We start from the raw sequence: 19,197 nt of genomic DNA, 5'->3' as shown, positions 1-19,197 counted from the left end.
CATTTCACATTGTCTGCTGAGGCAGGACATGTCATATTCTCCTGCCCACAGTAACAATGCATGGCGAGATGGCTCATACTGCACGAATTTCACACTGTCTGCCAAGGCAGAACATATCATATTGTCCTGTCCACAATAACTATGCACAGCGAGATGGCTCATACCGCACGCATTTCACACTGTCTGCCAAGGCAGAACATATCATATTCTCCTGCCCACAATAACTATGCACAGCGAGATAGCACATACTGCACGCATTTCACACTGTCTGCCAGTGCAGAACAAATCATATTCTCCTGCCCACAATGCATGGTGAGATGGCTCATACTGCACGCATTTTACACTGTCTGCCGGTGCAGAACATATCATATTCTTCTGCCCACAGTAACAATGCATGGCGAGATGGCTCATACTACATGCATTTCACACTGTCTGCCAGGGAGAACATATATTCTCCTGCCCACAGTAACAATGCACGGCAAGATAGCGCATACCACACGCATTTCACACTGTCTGCCGGGGGAGAACATATATTCTCCTGCCCACAGTAACAATGCACAGCAAGATAGCTCATACCGCACGCATTTCACACTGTCTGCCAGGGAGAACATATATTCTCCTGCCCACAGTAACAATGCATGGCGAGATTGCTCATCCCGCACGCATTTAACACTGTCTGCCGGTGCAGAACATATCATATTCTCTTGCCCTCAGTAACAATGCATGGCGAGATTGGCTTATACCGCAGGCATTTCAGACTGTCTACCAGGGAGAACATATATTCTCCTGCCCACAGTAACAATGCATGGCGAGATTGCTCATCCCGCACGCATTTAACACTGTCTGCCGGTGCAGAACATATCATATTCTCTTGCCCACAGTAACAATGCATGGCGAGATTGGCTTATACCGCAGGCATTTCAGACTGCCTACCAGTGCAGAACATATCATTTTCTCCTGCCCACAGTAACAACGCATGGCGAGATGGCTCATACTACATGCATTTCACACTGTCTGCCAGGGAGAACATATATTCTCCTGCCCACAGTAACAATGCATGGTGAGATAAGTCATACCGCACGCATTTCACAATGTCTGCCGGGGGAGAACATATCATTTTCTCCTGCCCACAGTAACAATGCATGGCGGGATAGCTCGTACAATACGCATTTTACACTATCTGCTGGTGCAGAACATATATTCTCCTGCCCACAGTAACAATGCATGGTGAGATGGCTCATACCGCATGCATTTCACACTGTCTGCTGAAGCAGGGCATGTCATATTCTCCTGCCCACAGTCACAATGCACAGCAAGATGGCTCATACCATATGCATTTTACACTGTCTGCCAGGGCAGAACATATAACTTTCTCCTGCCACAGTAACAATGCACAGCGAGATAGCTCATACTGCACGCATTTCACACTGTCTGCCAGAGCAGAACATATTTTCTCCTGCCCACAGTAACAATGCATAGCGAGATGGCTCATACTACACGCATTTCATACTGTCTGCCGGGGAGAACATATAGTCTCCTGCCCACAGTAACAATGCAGGTGAGATGACTCATACCACACGCATTTCACAATGTCTGCCGGGGGAGAACATATATTCTCCTGCCCACAGTAACAATGCATGGCGGGATTGCTCAGACCGCATGCATTTCACACTGTCTGCAGGCAGTGCCGTTTCTTGCGGGGGGTCGAGCCGAGAAACCGCATGGGGTGCCCGCCGCGGCACTTCCTGAGCACTTTTAATCCCCCCTCCTCTCTCCTCCCGAGTGCCCAGCTCGGGGGCAGAGTTTTGCGGAATGACGCGAGTGTGTCGTGGCGTCACGACGCAATCGCATCATTCCGCGAAACTCCCCTCCCCCCCCCCGAGCTGGGCACTCAGGAGGAGGGAGAAGGGGGAGCCAAGCCGGCCAGCGCCGCTCAGACGAAGGAGAGGCGGCTGAAGAGCGGGAAGAATCGCTTCAAATGTAAGTCAGCCCTTCTCCCTCTCTCTCCCTCCCTCCCTCCCCCCCACCACCTGCCGTACTGTGTAAAATGGGGACACTTGCCTGCCGTAATGTGTAAAATGGGGACTATTGCCTGCCGGAATGTGTAAAATGGGGACTCTTGCCTGCCATAATGTGTAAAATGGGGACTCTTGCCTGCCGTAATGTGTAAAATGGGGACTCTTGCCTGCCGTAATGTGGAAAATGGGGACACGTGCCTGCCGTAATGTGGAAAATGGGGACACGTGCCTGCCGTAATGTGGAAAATGGGGACACGTGCCTGCCGTAATGTGGAAAATGGGGACACGTGCCTGCCGTAATGTGTACAATGGGGACTCTTGCCTGCCGTAATGTGGAAAATGGGGTTTTAATGTATCAAGGGCATTGCGATGTATGGCATAATATATATTTTGTATTTTTTTCCTGTGCTCGCCGTGATCTGTCGGTGCAAGGTCAAAAACTGTGGTGTAAGGTAGTCTTTTCAGATGAGACCACGCCCATTTTACAGAGACCACTCCCATTGTATTGAGACCACGCCCCTTTGTCGGGGGGGGGGGGGGGGGCACCTTCGGCACACGCATACCTTTTACTTTTTATATCTATGGGGGGGGGGCGCATTTTTGGGTTATGTCAATGGGGGGGCGCATTTTTAAATCTCGCACTGGGAGCCAAATTGGCTAGAAACAGCCCTGTCTGCAGGGGGAGAACATACAGTATATTCTCTTGCCCACAGTAGCAACGCACGGCGAGATGGCTCATACTACACGCATTTCACACTGTCTGCCGGGGAGAACATATATTCTCCTGCCCACAGTAACAATGCATGGTGAGATGGCTCATACTGCACGCATTTTACACTGTCTGCCAGGGCAGAACATTCTCCTGCCACAGTAACAATGCACAGCGAGACTGCTCAGACCACACGCATTTCACCCTGTCTGCAGGGGGAGAGCATACAGCATATTCTCCTGCCCACAGTAGCAACGCACGGCGAGATGGCTATCGCACAAATTTTACACTGTCTACCAGGGCAGACCATATCATATTCTCCTGCCCACAGTAACAAATGCATGGAGAGATGGGCCATATTACACGCATTTCACACTGTCTGCCGGGGGAGAACATATCATGTTCTCCTGCCCACAGTAACAATGCACAGTGAGATGGCTCATACCGCACGCATTTCACACTGTCTACCGGGGTAGAACATAATCTCCTGCCCACAGTAACAATGCATGGTGAGATGGCTCATACCACACGCATTTCACACTATCTGCTGGGGCTGAAACATATATTCTCCTGCACACCATAACAATGCACACAAGATGGCTCATACCGTACGCATTTCACATGGTCTGCTGGGGCAGAACATATCATATTCTCCTACCCACAGTAACAATGCACGACGAGATGGCTCAAACCGCACGCATTTTACACTATCTGCCGGGGCAGAACATATCATATTCTCCTGCCCACAGTAACAGTGCACAGCGAGGTGGATCATACCACACGCATTTCACACTGTATTCCGGTGCAGAACATATCATATTCTCCTGTCCATCGTAATAATGCACAGCAAGATGGCTCATACTGCGCACATTTTACTATTTTACTTTATTAGTGATAATTGCACTATTTTAGACCTATGCCTTCATTTCTATACATATGGTGAAATTCTATAGGTCTCCTATGTACATTATTTATGTGCAGGTTCTTTAATGATGTGTCAATAAATAATTGTTACTACTTTTACTATCGTCAGTATATATCATTGTTTAATTTTGTTTGGGTCATTTCCACCAGATTCGTCAGTTCACTACCCTGCGCCGTCTTCCTTCTCCAGTCATCTGCTTGGTATTGCCACATTGTTACCCTGTCATAAATGACCCTTATTACGTTAGAAGCCCTTGTTGTACAGTATTGTATTAGGGCTAGTTAGATGGTAGGCGTCTGATGCATTATACCACAGAAGTGACGTAACAGATTTACCTCTCTGCCGGTGAAGCTGAGGGAGCGGCGTTGCTGGTAGTGTGAGCCTGGCGCCGGGTGTCCTTTACCAATGCCGGTTATCACATAGTACGGCTGTGACCCAGGGTGGGAAATGGGGTCAATGCTGTAGGTTTCATCCGCGATAGATATATGACCACTGAAAGGCAGAAATACCTGTTACTCCCCACGGGAGGCGTATCACAATAATGATGGATTTAATATTTTTACATATGTTAATGAAGTGAAAGATAAATTCCTACAACTGGAATGACTCAGAAGTTACATAATATTGTGCAAGAGAAAATGTCTACATGCACTTTCCCAGGGGTCGCAATTAATATGTAAATATCTGCATGAACTGCGTGACTAAAAACGTTATAGTTTGCAGGGTTGTCTATACCATTAGGCAGCTGCCTAGGGCGCTGGGATTCTGAGGGGGGGGGGGGGGGGGGACCGCCGAGTCTGCCTATCACAAATTAAGGATGTCTCTGAAAGAAACGTAATGCAAGTGGTGGCTGTGGAACTTATAAGTCACACTTTGCTCTGAAGGGCTGGGAACTGGCTACTGGTGGTAGTTGAGGACAGTACGCTGAATTTTGCCTAGGGTGCCGAGAAACCTTGCGCTTGCCCTGATTGGCTGAGCATTATTTTGCAGATTTTGTTAATATGATGCAGGGGTAATGTACAGTTGCACACTAGTGCAGACACATAACGCATACTTGCCTACCTGACCCTCTCCATGAGGGAGAAAATGCTCTGTTCCTGGACTTTCCTGGTAATGTATGATTGCCATCACCTGTGGTGAGCTAGGTAATTGATAAGAAAGGTGTTTCACCACAGGTGATGGCAATTATACATTACCAGGAAAGCCCAGGAACAGAGCATTATCTCCCTCATGGAGAGGGTCAGGTAGGCAAGTATGACACAGTTGGGTGGTACTGATGGGATAAGGGGAATTTCAGGCCATGCTGAGTCACACAGGGATCTCATGCGAGAGGATATCCGCAGTCAGCAGTGATGAAGCGGGCCCTGCCCTCAGACACATGATGTCACGCAGTAGCAGTACTGTCTGCAGTGGCTCAGTCCAGGTATTCTGCTAGCCAGATGCAGGGGCCCTAGGGCAGCAGTTGGCACACCTCTTGCTACATCCCATTCAGTTCCATGCCAGTAATATGAGAGCAATTGCGCCCAACTTGCGCGCATCTCCTAAACAGCCCCACAGTGCGTGTCATGGAGACAGTGGCTCTCACACCAGACAGCAACGTCATCCCATCTCGCACCTTTCTCCTGGCCGATTCACAACCCCGGATTTGCTCAAAAGTGCTCGCTACCCTATGGGTGTGTTCTCGCTGCCGTAGAGTGCGGCAGGGCAAATACTTCACTGGCAACTGAAATCCCCCCCCCAGAGAGTCATGCGTGGGGTAGCCTCACTACCACATATGCTCACCTGAGTCCGTGACAGGTGCACACAGAGACCGCCGATTCCGTCACGTCATCCACCGTCCCCGTGTAACAGCAGTGAGCCTGATCACAGAGACACAGAGAGAGGGGCAGTGGTCATTACAGAGAGAGGGACAACACACTGGGAAACATGAGAGAGAGCTGGATGAGCGCTGTCACTGATAGCTATATGGGGCCTGTTCCCTGGGGATATACAGAGTACTTAGTGCAGGAGCTGTCACAGCTTGTATGGTATTTCCTGGAAAGGATACTGTGGCCCCTGGGGGCCCGCATCGTAGTGTAATATGCTACAGGGGGCTTTCTTCATATAATACATATAAGTATAATAAACAGATAAAAATTCAGCTAGCCAAGTCACTGATAACTCATGACAAAACTGAGCACACTGAGAACCAAGCTACTGAGAGTCACACTGCTGTCACTGAGTCACACTGCTGTCACTGAGAGTCACACTGCTGTCACTGAGAGTCACACTGCTGTCACTGAGTCACACTGCTGTCACTGAGAGTCACACTACGGTCACTGAAAGTCACACTGCTGTCACTGAGAGTCACACTGCTGTCACTGAGTCACACTGCTGTCACTGAGTCACACTGCTGTCACTGAGAGTCACACTACTGTCACTGAGAATCACACTGCTGTCACTGAGTCACACTACTGTCACTGAGTCACACTGCTGTCACTGAGTCACACTACTGTCACTGAGAATCACACTGCTGTCACAGAGAGTCACACTGCGGTCACTGAAAGTCACACTGCTGTCACTGAGAATCACACTGCTGTCACTGAGTCACACTACTGTCACTGAGAGTCACACTGCTGTCACTGAGTCACACTACTGTCACTGAGAGTCACACTGCTGTCACTGAGAATCACACTGCTGTCACTGAGTCACACTACTGTCACTGAGAGTCACACTGCTGTCACTGAGTCATACTACTGTCACTGAGAGTCACACTGCTGTCACTGAGTCACACTGCTGTCACTGAGAGTCACACTGCTGTCACTGAGAGTCACACTGCTGTCACTGAGTCACACTGCTGTCACTGAGAGTCACACTACGGTCACTGAAAGTCACACTGCTGTCACTGAGAGTCACACTGCTGTCACTGAGTCACACTGCTGTCACTGAGTCACACTGCTGTCACTGAGAGTCACACTACTGTCACTGAGAATCACACTGCTGTCACTGAGAGTCACACTGCTGTCACTGAGTCACACTGCTGTCACTGAGTCACACTGCTGTCACTGAGTCACACTGCTGTCACTGAGAGTCACACTACTGTCACTGAGAGTCACACTGCTGTCACTGAGTCACACTGCTGTCACTGAGTCACACTGCTGTCACTGAGAGTCACACTACTGTCACTGAGAATCACACTGCTGTCACTGAGAGTCACACTACGGTCACTGAAAGTCACACTGCTGTCACTGAGAGTCACACTGCTGTCACTGAGTCACACTGCTGTCACTGAGTCACACTGCTGTCACTGAGAGTCACACTACTGTCACTGAGAATCACACTGCTGTCACTGAGTCACACTACTGTCACTGAGTCACACTGCTGTCACTGAGTCACACTACTGTCACTGAGAATCACACTGCTGTCACTGAGAGTCACACTGCGGTCACTGAAAGTCACACTGCTGTCACTGAGAATCACACTGCTGTCACTGAGTCACACTACTGTCACTGAGAGTCACACTGCTGTCACTGAGTCACACTACTGTCACTGAGAGTCACACTGCTGTCACTGAGAATCACACTGCTGTCACTGAGTCACACTACTGTCACTGAGAGTCACACTGCTGTCACTGAGTCATACTACTGTCACTGAGAGTCACACTGCTGTCACTGAGTCACACTGCTGTCACTGAGAGTCACACTGCTGTCACTGAGAGTCACACTGCTGTCACTGAGTCACACTGCTGTCACTGAGAGTCACACTACGGTCACTGAAAGTCACACTGCTGTCACTGAGAGTCACACTGCTGTCACTGAGTCACACTGCTGTCACTGAGTCACACTGCTGTCACTGAGAGTCACACTACTGTCACTGAGAATCACACTGCTGTCACTGAGTCACACTACTGTCACTGAGTCACACTGCTGTCACTGAGTCACACTACTGTCACTGAGAATCACACTGTCGTCACTGAGAGTCACACTGCTGTCACTGAGAATCACACTGCTGTCACTGAGTCACACTACTGTCACTGAGAGTCACACTGCTGTCACTGAGTCACACTACTGTCACTGAGAATCACACTGCCGTCACTGAGAGTCACACTGCTGTCACTGAAAGTCACACTACTGTCACTGAGAGTCACACTGCCGTCACTGAGAGTCACACTGCTGTCACTGAGAGTCACACTGCTGTCACTGAGAGTCACACTACTGTCAATGAGAGTCACACTACCGTCACTGAGAATCACACTGCTGTCACTGAGAGTCACACTACTGTCACTGAGAGTCACACTACTGTCACTGAGAGTCACACTACTGTCACTGAGACACACTGCTGTCACTGAGAATCACACTGCTGTCACTGAGTCACACTGCTGTCACTGAGAGTCACACTGCAGTCACTGAAAGTCACACTGCGGTCACTGAGAGTCAAGCTGTGGTCACTGAGAGTCACACTGCGGTCACAGAGAGTCACACTGTGGTCACAGAGAGTCACACTGCGGTCACAGAGAGTCACACTGTGGTTACTGAGTGTCACACTGTGGTCACTGAGAGTCACACAGTGTTCACTGAGAGTCACACTGCGGTCACTGAGAGTCACACTGCGGTCACTGAGAGTCACACTGCTGTCACTGAGAGTCACACTGCTATCACTGAGAGTCACACTACGGTCACTGAGAGTCACACTACGGTCACTGAGAGTCACACTACAGTCACTGAGAGTCACACTGCTGTCACAGAGAGTCACACTGCTGTCACTGAAAGTCACACTGTGGTCACAGAGAGTCAAGCTGTGGTCACAGAGAGTCACACTGCGGTCACAGAGAGTCACACTGCGGTCACAGAGAGTCACACTGTGGTTACTGAGTGTCACACTGTGGTCACTGAGGGTCACACAGTGTTCAATGAGAGTCACACTGTGGTCACAGAGTCACATTACTGTCACTGAGAGTCACACTGCGGTCACTGAGAGTCACACTGCTGTCACTGAGAGTCACACTACGGTCACTGAGAGTCACACTACAGTCACTGAGAGTCACACTACAGTCACTGAGAGTCACACTGCTGTCACAGAGAGTCACACTGCTGTCACAGATAGTCACACTGCTGTCACTGAGAGTTCCACTACTGTCACTGAGAGTCACACTGCTGTCACTGAGAGTCACACTGAGGTCACAGAGAGTCACACTGCTGTCACAGAGAGTCACACTGTGGTCACTGAGAGTCACACTGCTGTCACAGAGAGTCACACTGCGGTCACAGAAAGTCACACTACCGTCACTGAGAGTCACACTACAGTCACTGAAAGTCACACTGCTGTCACAGAGAGTCACACTGCTGTCACAGGGAGTCACACTGAGGTCACGGAGAGTCACACTACAGTCACTGAGTCACACAGCTGTCACAGAGAGTCACACTGATGTCACAGAGAGTCACACTGCTGTCACTGAGAGTCACACTGCGGTCACTGAGAGTCACACTGCGGTCACTGAGAGTCACACTACCGTCACTGAGAGTCACACTACAGTCACTGAGTCACACTGCGGTCACTGAAAGTCACACTGCTGTCACAGGGAGTCACACTGAGGTCACTGAGAGTCACACTACAGTCACTGAGTCACACTGCTGTCACAGAGAGTCACACTGAGGTCACAGAGAGTCACACTGCTGTCACTGAGAGTCACACTGCTGTCACTGAGAGTCACACTGCTGTCACTGAGTCACACTGCTGTCACTGAGTCACACTGCTGTCACTGAGAGTCACACTTCGGTCACTGAAAGTCACACTGCTGTCACTGATAGTCACACTGCTGTCACTGAGTCACACTGCTGTCACTGAGTCACACTGCTGTCACTGAGAGTCACACTACTGTCACTGAGAATCACACTGCTGTCACGGAGTCACACTACTGTCACTGAGTCACACTGCTGTCACTGAGTCACACTACTGTCACTGAGAATCACACTGCTGTCACTGAGTCACACTACTGTCACTGAGTCACACTGCTGTCACTGAGTCACACTGCTGTCACTGAGTCACACTGCGGTCACTGAAAGTCACACTGCTGTCACAGGGAGTCACACTGAGGTCACTGAGAGTCACACTGCTGTCACAGAGAGTCACACTGAGGTCACAGAGAGTCACACTGAGGTCACAGAGAGTCACACTGCTGTCACTGAGAGTCACACTGCTGTCACTGAGAGTCACACTGCTGTCACTGGGTCACACTGCTGTCACTGAGAGTCACACTTCGGTCACTGAAAGTCACACTGCTGTCACTGATAGTCACACTGCTGTCACTGAGTCACACTGCTGTCACTGAGTCACACTGCTGTCACTGAGAGTCACACTACTGTCACTGAGAATCACACTGCTGTCACTGAGTCACACTACTGTCACTGAGAGTCACACTGCTGTCACTGAGTCACACTACTGTCACTGAGAATCACACTGCCGTCACTGAGAGTCACACTGCTGTTACTGAAAGTCACACTACTGTCACTGAGAGTCACACTGCCGTCACTGAGAGTCACACTGCTGTCACTGAGAGTCACACTGCTGTCACTGAGAGTCACACTACTGTCAATGAGAGTCACACTACCGTCACTGAGAATCACACTGCTGTCACTGAGAGTCACACTACTGTCACTGAGAGTCACACTACTGTCACTGAGAGTCACACTACTGTCACTGAGACACACTGCTGTCACTGAGAATCACACTGCTGTCACTGAGTCACACTGCTGTCACTGAGAGTCACACTGCTGTCACTGAGAGTCACACTGCAGTCACTGAAAGTCACACTGCGGTCACTGAGAGTCAAGCTGTGGTCACTGAGAGTCACACTGCGGTCACAGAGAGTCACACTGTGGTCACAGAGAGTCACACTGCGGTCACAGAGAGTCACACTGTGGTCACTGAGTGTCACACTGTGGTCACTGAGAGTCACACAGTGTTCAATGAGAGTCACACTGTGGTCACAGAGTCACATTACTGTCACTGAGAGTCACACTGCGGTCACTGAGAGTCACACTGCTGTCACTGAGAGTCACACTACTGTCACTGAGAGTCACACTACGGTCACTGAGAGTCACACTACAGTCACTGAGAGTCACACTACAGTCACTGAGAGTCACACTGCTGTCACAGAGAGTCACACTGCTGTCACAGAGAGTCACACTGCTGTCACTGAGAGTTCCACTACTGTCACTGAGAGTCACACTGCTGTCACTGAGAGTCACACTGAGGTCACAGAGAGTCACACTGCTGTCACAGAGAGTCACACTGTGGTCACTGAGAGTCACACTGCTGTCACAGAGAGTCACACTGCTGTCACAGAAAGTCACACTACCGTCACTGAGAGTCACACTACAGTCACTGAAAGTCACACTGCTGTCACAAAGAGTCACACTGCTGTCACAGGGAGTCACACTGAGGTCACTGAGAGTCACACTACAGTCACTGAGTCACACAGCTGTCACAGAGAGTCAAACTGATGTCACAGAGAGTCACACTGCTGTCACTGAGAGTCACACTGCGGTCACTGAGAGTCACACTGCGGTCACTGAGAGTCACACTGCGGTCACTGAGAGTCACACTACCGTCACTGAGAGTCACACTACAGTCACTGAGAGTCACACTGCTGTCACAGGGAGTCACACTGAGGTCACTGAGAGTCACACTACAGTCACTGAGTCACACTGCTGTCACAGAGAGTCACACTGATGTCACTGAGAGTCACACTGCGGTCACTGAGAGTCACACTACTGTCTCACTGAGAGTCACACTGCTGTCACTGAGAATCACACTGCTGTCACTGAATGTCACACTGAGGTCACTGAGAGTCACACTGCTGTCTCACTGAGAGTCACACTGCTGTCACTGAGAGTCACACTGCAGTCACTGAACGTCACACTGCTGTCACTGAACGTCACACTGCTGTCACTGAATGTCACACTGCTGTCACTGAATGTCACACTGCGGTCACTGAGAGTCACACTGCTGTCACGGAGAGTCACGCTGCTGTCACTGAGAGTCACACTGCTGTCACCGAGAGTCACACTACTGTCACTGACAGTCACACTACTGTCACTGAGAGTCACACTGCTGTCACTGTGAGTCACACTGCTGTCACTGAAAGTCACACTACTGTCACTGAGAGTCACACTACCGTCACTGAGAATCACACTACAGTCACTGAGAGTCACACTACTGTCACTGAGAGTCACACTGCTGTCACTGAGAGTCACACTACTGTCACTGAGAGTCACACTACTGTCAATGAGAGTCACACTACTGTCACTGAGACACACTGCTGTCACTGAGAATCACACTGCTGTCACTGAGAGTCACACTGCTGTCACTGAGAGTCACACTGCAGTCACTGAAAGTCACACTACAGTCACTGAGAGTCACACTACAGTCACTGAGAGTCACACTACAGTCACTGAGAGTCACACTGCTGTCACAGGGAGTCACACTGCAGTCATTGAGAGTCACACTACAGTCACTGAGTCACACTGCTGTCACAGAGAGTCACACTGAGGTCACAGAGAGTCACACTGCTGTCACTGAGAGTCACACTGCTGTCACTGAGAGTCACACTGCGGTCACTGAGAGTCACACTGCGGTCACTGAGAGTCACACTGCCGTCACAGAAAGTCACACTAGCGTCACTGAGAGTCACACTACAGTCACTGAGAGTCACACTGCTGTCACTGAGTGTCACACTGCTGTCACTGAAAGTCACACTACTGTCACTGAGAGTCACACTACCGTCACTGAGAATCACACTACAGTCACTGAGAGTCACACTACTGTCACTGAGAGTCACACTGCTGTCACTGAGAGTCACACTACTGTCAATGAGAGTCACACTACTGTCACTGAGACACACTGCTGTCACTGAGAATCACACTGCTGTCACTGAGAGTTACACTGCTGTCACTGAGAGTCACACTGCAGTCACTGAAAGTCACACTGCGGTCACAGAGAGTCACACTGCGGTCACAGAGAGTCACACTGCGGTCACAGAGAGTCACACTGCGGTCACAGAGTCACACTGTGGTCACAGAGAGTCACACTGTGGTTACTGAGTGTCACACTGTGGTCACTGAGAGTCACACAGTGTTCAATGAGAGTCACACTGTGGTCACTGAGAGTCACATTACTGTCACTGAGAGTCACACTGCGGTCACTGAGAATCACACTGCTGTCACTGAGAGTCACACTGCTGTCACTGAGAGTCACACTGCAGTCACTGAAAGTCACACTGTGGTCACTGAGAGTCAAGCTGCGGTCACAGAGAGTCACACTGCGGTCACAGAGAGTCACTGCGGTCACAGAGAGTCACACTGTGGTTACTGAGTGTCACACTGTGGTCACTGAGTGTCACACAGTGTTCAATGAGAGTCACACTGTGGTCACTGAGAGTCACATTACTGTCACTGAGAGTCACACTGCGGTCACTGAGAGTCACACTGCTGTCACTGAGAGTCACACTGTGGTCACAGAGTCACACTACTGTCACTGAGAGTCACACTGCGGTCACTGAGAGTCACACTACGGTCACTGAGAGTCACACTACGGTCACTGAGAGTCACACTCCTGTCACAGAGAGTCACACTGTTGTTACTGAGAGTCCCACTACTGTCACTGAGAGTCACACTGCTGTCACTGAGAGTCACACTGAGGTCACTGAGAGTCACACTGAGGTCACTGAGAGTCACACTGCTGTCACTGAGAGTCACACTGCTGTCACTGAGAGTCACACTGCTGTCACTGAGAGTCACACTGAGGTCACTGAGAGTCACACTGCTGTCACAGAGAGTCACACTGTGGTCACTGAGAGTCACACTGCTGTCACAGAGAGTCACACTGCGGTCACAGAAAGTCACACTACAGTCACTGAGAGTAACACTACAGTCACTGAGAGTCACACTACAGTCACTGAGAGTCACACTGCTGTCACAGGGAGTCACACTGAAGTCACTGAGAGTCACACTACAGTCACTGAGTCACACTGCTGTCACAGAGAGTCACACTGAGGTCACAGAGAGTCACACTGCTGTCACTGAGAGTCACACTGCTGTCACTGAGAGTCACACTGCGGTCACTGAGAGTCACACTGCGGTCACTGAGAGTCACACTGCCGTCACAGAAAGTCACACTAGCGTCACTGAGAGTCACACTACAGTCACTGAGAGTCACACTGCTGTCACAGGGAGTCACACTGAGGTCACTGAGGGTCACACTACAGTCACTGAGTCACACTGCTGTCACAGAGAGTCACACTGCTGTCACATAGAGTCACACTGCTGTCACTGAGAGTCACACTACTGTCTCACTGAGAGTCACACTATTGTCTCACTGAGAGTCACACTGCTGTCACTGAATGTCACACTGTGGTCACTGAGAGTCACACTGCTGTCACTGAACGTCACACTGCTGTCACTGAGAGTCACACTGCTGTCTCTGAGTCACACTGCAGTCACTGAACGTCACACTGCTGTCACTGAACGTCACACTGCTGTCACTGAATGTCACACTGCGGTCACTGAGAGTCACACTGCTGTCACCGAGAGTCACACTGCTGTCACCGAGAGTCACACTACTGTCACTGACAGTCACACTACTGTCACTGAGAGTCACACTGCTGTCACTGAGAGTCACACTGCTGTCACTGAAAGTCACACTACTGTCACTGAGAGTCACACTACCGTCACTGAGAATCACACTGCTGTCACTGAGAGTCACACTGCTGTCACTGAGAGTCACACTACTGTCAATGAGAGTCACACTACTGTCACTGAGACACACTGCTGTCACTGAGAATCACACTGCTGTCACTGAGAGTCACACTGCTGTCACTGAGAGTCACACTGCTGTCACTGAGAGTCACACTGCAGTCACTGAAAGTCACACTGTGGTCACAGAGAGTCACACTGCGGTCACAGAGAGTCACACTGCGGTCACAGAGAGTCACACTGCGGTCACAGAGTCACACTGTGGTCACAGAGAGTCACACTGTGGTTACTGAGTGTCACACTGTGGTCACTGAGAGTCACACAGTGTTCAATGAGAGTCACACTGTGGTCACTGAGAGTCACATTACTGTCACTGAGAGTCACACTGCGGTCACTGAGAATCACACTGCTGTCACTGAGGGTCACACTGCTGTCACTGAGAGTCACACTGCTGTCACTGAGAGTCACACTGCAGTCGCTGAAAGTCACACTGTGGTCACTGAGAGTCAAGCTGCGGTTACAGAGAGTCACACTGCGGTCACAGAGAGTCACACTGCGGTCACAGAGAGTCACACTGTGGTTACTGAGTGTCACACTGTGGTCACTGAGAGTCACACAGTGTTCAATGAGAGTCACACTGTGGTCACTGAGAGTCACATTACTGTCACTGAGAGTCACACTGCGGTAACTGAGAGTCACACTGCTGTCACTGAGAGTCACACTGTGGTCACAGAGTCACACTACTGTCACTGAGAGTCACACTGCGGTCACTGAGAGTCACACTACGGTCACTGAGAGTCACACTACGGTCACTGAGAGTCACACTCCTGTCACAGAGAGTCACACTGTTGTTACTGAGAGTCCCACTACTGTCACTGAGAGTCACACTGAGGTCACTGAGAGTCACACTGCTGTCACTGAGAGTCACACTGCTGTCACTGAGAGTCACTGAGAGTCACACTGCTGTCACAGAGAGTCACACTGTGGTCACTGAGAGTCACACTGCTGTCACAGAGAGTCACACTGCGGTCACAGAAAGTCACACTACAGTCACTGAGAGTCACACTACAGTCACTGAGAGTCACACTACAGTCACTGAGTCACACTGCTGTCACAGAGAGTCACACTGAGGTCACAGAGAGTCACACTGAGGTCACAGAGAGTCACACTGCTGTCACTGAGAGTCACACTGCGGTCACTGAGAGTCACACTGCCGTCAGAGAAAGTCACACTAGCGTCACTGAGAGTCACACTACAGTCACTGAGAGTCACACTGCTGTCACAGGGAGTCACACTGAGGTCACTGAGGGTCACACTACAGTCACTGAGTCACACTGCTGTCACAGAGAGTCACACTGCTGTCACATAGAGTCACACTGCTGTCACTGAGAGTCACACTACTGTCTCACTGAGAGTCACACTATTGTCTCACTGAGAGTCACACTGCTGTCACTGAATGTCACACTGTGGTCACTGAGAGTCACACTGCTGTCACTGAACGTCACACTGCTGTCACTGAGAGTCACACTGCTGTCACTGAGTCACACTGCAGTCACTGAACGTCACACTGCTGTCACTGAATGTCACACTGTGGTCACTGAGAGTCACACTGCTGTCACTGAGAGTCACACTGCTGTCACTGAGAGTCACACTGCGGTCACTGAGAGTCACACTGCTGTCACAGAGAGTCACACTGCGGTCACTGAGAGTCACACTGCTGTCACTGAGAGTCACACTGCTGTCACTGAGAGTCACACTGCTGTCACTGAGAGTCACACTACAGTCACCGAGTCTTATGGTATCAGTAGGCTGCATTGTTAGGAGTGGCTGCGTTATCCTATAGGTGACTCCGCGGAGTCTATATCACATGAAGAAGGATCTGCTGACTCCGTTACTGATACCCTTTATTAGAGATCTGAGTGACACTTCTCTTACTGTAGGTAAGAATGTGCATGAAACATCTACTTGTATGACCCAGCAAACCACAGCACGCTTCTCCCGCCTGTAGCCCTGGGGCACAACGTGCAGCCTGTTATCTGATTTCCCTGCATTCCTGACCGCAGCTCCTGGGTGTGTGACTGACAGTTGTGATGCTACAGATAGCAGCGGGCAGCACAATGGCTGTATTATACGGCTCCGCCGGTGACTGACGCATCCTATTTATTACCCGGCATTCTCTCATCCCATATTCTACCTCTATCCTGAGATGGCGAGCATTGCCGCGTTACTTGTACCGCCATGATACTTGTGGATCATAGGGACGACCACGCTTAGGTCGACAGTGTCTTGGTCGACCACTATTGGTCAACAGTAACTAAGTCGACACCTGAAATAGGTCGACACAAACAAGGTGGACATGACAAAAGGTCGACATGAGTTTTTTACAAAAAAAAATGGTGTCATTTTCTTCGTAGAGTGAGCAGGAAACCCAATTAGTGCACCGTGTCCCCTCACATCAGGCAAGGTGGCTCGCACCGCTACCGCAGCGCACCGCACAGGTCATAGTCCACGTGGATCGTAAAGTATGAAAAAGTTTAAAAAATTAAGAAAAAAAATGTGAAAAACTCATGTCGACCTTTTGTCACGTCCACCTAGAACGTGTCGACCTAGAAACCGTTTCGACTTAACGTATGTCGACCTTGTTAAATGGGAAGCGTCGCCGGAGAATGCCGACCGGATCCTCTGATAGGCTGATAGAACAGGGGTGCGCTTGCGGAGTCAGGCTTCTCCTCTGGCCCAGATTTATCAAGCCTTGGAGAGTGATACATTGCATGGTGATAAAGTACCAGCCAATCAGCTCCTAACTGTCATTTTTCAAACACAGCCTGTAACATGGCAGTTAGGAGCTGATCGGCTGGTACGTCATCTCTCTCCAAACCTTGATGCGTCTGCCCCAAACTCACACTGCAAACAGAAATGAGTAGGCAACAGCACGGCACCACAGAACATAGAGATTATTACACTGGTGCTCGGAGAATGCTCGCCGTCACATCTGGCCCACTACATATCACATATACTCTATGAATGTGCCCTAAGCATCAGAATAAGGCTCTATAATAAATACCAGATGTCCTGTGGATTCAGTCACCAGGGCGCCATCTTCACCGTAATGGGAGGCAGTAAAGTTCAGTGACAGGAGATCTCTGAAAAGTGAGAATAAGACATTATAATAAATATCCATTACACCGGATATAAATGAGAGCAGTAACTTAGCTGCACACGGTGAGACCCTTCTCCCGATCTTACCCAGTCACTGCATTAGCAGAGGGTGAAGCCACTGACTGAAGTTACCCCTGAAATAGGACTTATGCCTGAAATTCCCCCTTGAAACTGCAGAAACACACTGAATTGTGCAGGATGAATTACAGTCTGTGTATTTTAATGTTGTGCCATTCACAAACACTGTGAGATTCCGAAAAGGAAGTAAACAAATCCTAAAGGACAACTAAGGCGAGAAGACTAGGCAGGATGACTCTGAACCTCCTGGCATATCGGGTGGACACGGGGAGTCCCATAAGAAGAACAAGAGCTTCGGGCCAGCAAGCGGCGAGGCAACTATCCTTCATTAGTTGCAGAGTTGTAGCGTTCTGCCAGGGGCCGGGCCCAGGAACGTGGCACTGAAGTGTCAGCTCTAGGCTCTAGCGTCAGAGCTCTCTCCATGTTCTTTTTTTGTTATGAAGACACCAGATAAGTGTCGGCCCTATGTGCCAGCCTGGCACGCCCAGTACCCTGAGGCGGTTTGTCACACAGACAAAATAGTTGGATGCAAAATCCTTTATATTTTGTATAAATTTTTTTTTTATGAGTGGATACAAACGGAATAAGACATAACACAAGTTCACAATGCTACAGTATAAGGTATAGTATAAGATCAACAAGAGGATACCTGAACAGTCTGCCAGGCACAGGCAAGTTCTGCATTGCTGGCATATATGTGTGTGGGGGCGGGGGGAGCGGTGCATGGGGGGTCAGAGGTCAGCACCTAAAGGCTTAGGGTGCAGGGTTAGGTCACAAGCAGGTGCGGATGTGGCTGCCCACTCTCCACTTGCAGGATCTTGCGCCTGTGGAAATCTGTCTTGCAGAGAGGCCTATTGCCAAGAGGTTTTTCCATTGATGGAGCAGTACTGGTGCCTCACCATCAATGGAAAAACATGTGGACCAATTTCTGAGGTCTGCAAATGCGCAGCACTCATCCAGGGCTACCACCATGGTTTTCTAGAAATGGTTTAGAAACCAGCCACCACCAATGGTAGAGCCATAGATGGCCATCACTACACTAAGTGATTGGCTGATTATTAGTCCAGCCCACAAAATGGCTGCCTTCACTGTGTGTCGGTGAGGAGTCCATCTTACCACAGACAACTGGGCCGATTCTTTATATCTGGTGCTGATGTAAACAGCTCTCAGGGGTGATGTATTTATAAAGTATATCCTATAAAATGATAGGTAGGTGCTGGTTGGTTGCTATGGGCAACTTCTCCACTGTCCCACTTCTTTCCACTGCTTGATACATCAACCTCTCAGTTCCCTGATCCCCGGAATCAGGTTTTCGGCATCTCTTACTGGGGTGGCCAGCAATACCTCACCAGTAGTGCAACAGGAATAACCTCTGACCTCTGACCGCCATCCAACATGGAGCCACCACTGGGGAGAGCAGGAGGGTGAGGCGGTAGCGGTCTGTGTGCTGCTGGGAGGGCTGCGGGTTACTAGAAGTGCATGCTATGAATATATCTCTCTGTATATCTAACAGTAAAACCATTTCAGGTCATTTATCAGTAATACAATTGTGGCTTCCAGTCCTGACACGTTATACTG

At 49.9% G+C, this 19,197-nt stretch overlaps 1 protein-coding gene and 1 long non-coding RNA gene across 7 annotated transcripts in view; one reads left to right on the top strand and one right to left on the bottom strand.

Annotated features, from left to right (window-relative positions):
- The window catches only part of SPEF1 (sperm flagellar 1), a 267,709-nt gene that overhangs the window by 153,474 nt on the left and 95,038 nt on the right, over positions 1-19,197 (top strand). The window lies entirely within an intron of this gene.
- LOC135027479 (uncharacterized) lies at positions 3,994-17,525 on the bottom strand. Its single transcript, XR_010223969.1, has 3 exons — positions 17,447-17,525; positions 5,435-5,511; positions 3,994-4,144 (listed from the first exon to the last, which is right to left on the bottom strand). It is a non-coding gene; the product is annotated as an uncharacterized LOC135027479 (long non-coding RNA).

The sequence above is a fragment of the Pseudophryne corroboree genome, chromosome 1 (genome assembly GCF_028390025.1).
Source record: "Pseudophryne corroboree isolate aPseCor3 chromosome 1, aPseCor3.hap2, whole genome shotgun sequence".
NCBI lineage: Eukaryota > Metazoa > Chordata > Amphibia > Anura > Myobatrachidae > Pseudophryne > Pseudophryne corroboree.
This window is presented reverse-complemented; position numbering and strand designations above follow the sequence as displayed.